Source organism: Jaculus jaculus, chromosome 1, assembly GCF_020740685.1.
Source record: "Jaculus jaculus isolate mJacJac1 chromosome 1, mJacJac1.mat.Y.cur, whole genome shotgun sequence".
Classification (NCBI taxonomy): Eukaryota; Metazoa; Chordata; class Mammalia; order Rodentia; family Dipodidae; genus Jaculus; species Jaculus jaculus.
The window spans coordinates 269,950,976-269,953,524 of record NC_059102.1 but is presented as its reverse complement, the minus strand read 5'-3'; the positions used below and the strand labels follow the sequence as shown (position 1 = coordinate 269,953,524).

The window sequence follows — 2,549 nt, the reverse complement described above, 5'->3', positions numbered from 1 at the left end:
TGTAGGTCAAGAAAGGATCAAGAAAGTGTGTAGGGTCTCTGCCCACCCACGGAAGCACAGCATGAAATAGGGTGGGGACGGCCATGGCAATCCAGTAGGGAAACTAGAATTAACTTCTTTTCATACATTACATGCACAAATAAACTCCAGATGGATTGAGGCCAACATGTGAGAAACAAAACTTGAAAATATTTAGTTGAGAATATAAGACAATATTTCCATAACCTTGGTATAGGAAAGGATATCTTAAACAAGATAAGCAATGAGTCTTCAAACATTTGACTACTTGTTGAAGCTTAGAAAAGAAAAAGAAAAAAGTCTCCGTACGTCTTGGAGCACAGGATTCCATAAACAAGTGCACAGAGCAGCTGATACCAATGGAAGATTCTTGCTACATGGGTGAGTGCCCAGGATCTACCAGGAGTCCCTGTGAATGGATGCAGAAGGTTGGCTCTCACTTCCATATGCAAAATGGACAAATAAATGAACAGGGAATTTCTCAAAGCCAAAAAAGTCACACAGGAGAAGTTTCTCAATCACACACAAACACATAAATTGGGGTGGGGTAAATTAAATAGAGGCATGGCATTGTACCATCATCAAACTGGCAGAACATGAGAGACTGGCACAGCCCAAAGGACTTAAGGCTGAGGAAGAAGCAGGAGGGCCAGACTATCTAGGCAGATGGATGTTGGTAAAACTATGTTGGAGAGAATTTGCTAGAGGATTTTTGTTGCTTTTAAATAAGGTTTCATATAGCACAGAGTGGCCTTAAGCTCCTGATCCTCCAGCCTCCATCTCTGCAGATATGTGCAACTGTACCTGTCTGCATTTGCTGGTGTTGTGTATTGAAACGTGACTTACTCTACCCCTATGTTGAAGTCCCAGTGCTAAATGCAACAGTATGTAGAAAGAATGAACAGACAATGAAAGTAAAATGAGGTCAGATGAGAGGGTCAGTCATAATCCCGCAGGATTAGAGTCCTTCTAAGGAGAGGTTAGGACACTCATGCCCACAGAGGAACAAGCATATGAGGGCACAGGGAGAAGGTGGCATCTACAAGCCAAGGAGAGGGGTCTTGAGAGAAATCTCTTGTGTTTGAACTACCCACCTAGCTTGGTGTTTTGTTATGATGGCTGTAGAAAAAAAAATGTATCTGATCACATGGAAGATGCTGCCCTCATTCTGTGGTCTGAGTTAGCCAGTAGTCAGTCCTTTGTTACTCAAAGTGTGGTCTCTGGACCAGAGAGGTGCTGGTAGCTAGGCAAATATCAGAATCTCAGGCTGGGTATGATGGGGCACCTCTGTATCCCAGCACTCAAGAAGCGGGGGCAGGAGGATTGCCATAAGGTTAAGATAATGAGACCTACTTCTGAGGATCAGGGTGGGGCCTGAGACTGGACCCTTCACTACAGCTTCCTAGGGTGCTGCTGGGACAGGTCTGAGGAGTGAGGAACCACCCACGTCAGTGGCCTTGGCCCTTGCTGCTCAATACACTTACACCTAAATTGGACTCTTCAGTGGAGCCCAGAAACTAGATGGATGGTTGACTGGAGAGGCTCAGGTACCTTGCTGTAGACTTGGATGTGGCCTCTGAAGCTTTGTCAAGCCTCCCAGAAGAGCTGAGGCATGTTTCTTTCCCCGAGAGTTTGAAAGCAGTGGTTTTCAAACTTGAGCATCCATCAAAATCCCCGAGGAAGTGCTCCCTTCAGCAGCACATATACTAAAATTGGAACCATACAGAGAAGATTAGCATGGCCCCTGCACAAGGATGACATGCAAATTCGTGAAGCGTTCCATATTTTTTTTTTCAAGGTAGGGTCTCACTCTAGCCCAGGCTGACCTGGAATTCACTATGTATTCTCAGGGTGGCCTCGAACTCTTGGCAGTCCTCCTACCTTTGCCTCCCAAGTGCTGGGATTAAAGGTGTGCACCACCATGCTTGGTTCGCATTCCATATTTTTGAGAAAGAAAAAAAAAAAAAGATCCCAGAGGAATCTGGGAACGGTGGCACATGCCTTTAATCCCAGCACTTGGGAGGCAGAGGTAGGAGGATCACCATGAGTTTGAGACCAGCCTGAGAATACAGAGTAAATTCCAGGTCAGCCTGAGCTAGAGTGGGACTCTACCTCAAAGAACCAAAAACAAAACAAAAAATCTCTGAGAAGGCTCAGATCAGTATCACCACCCAGAAATGTGGCATTTTATTTATTTATCTTGTTTTTATTTAGACAGGGTTTTATGGAGCCCAGGTTGGCTTCAGGCTTGCCCTGTAGCCAAAGCTGACCTTGAACTTCTCATCCTCTCCTTATCAAATGCTGGGATTACAGACATGCCCCCCCATGCCTGTTTTATGTGGTGCTGGGAATTAAAACCAGGGCCTGGCATTAGGCAAGAAGTTTACCCCCTCAGCTACATACCCAGCCTCCAAAATGTGCTTTTCTATTTGTCTGCATGTACCCGGTGTGGTGTATGTGTGTATGCATGCTTGTATGTGTGTGGGTATGCGTGTATGTGGGTGTGCATGTGCATGTTCATGTGGAGGATG

The 2,549-nt window shown here is 45.4% G+C and overlaps 1 non-coding gene across 1 annotated transcript; it reads left to right on the top strand.

The window, feature by feature from the left end:
- The first annotated feature begins 1,700 nt into the window (after window positions 1-1,700).
- On the top strand, window positions 1,701-1,807 carry LOC123458108. Its single transcript, XR_006635407.1, has one exon. It is a non-coding gene; the product is annotated as a U6 spliceosomal RNA (small nuclear RNA).
- The last annotated feature ends 742 nt before the right edge of the window (window positions 1,808-2,549 follow it).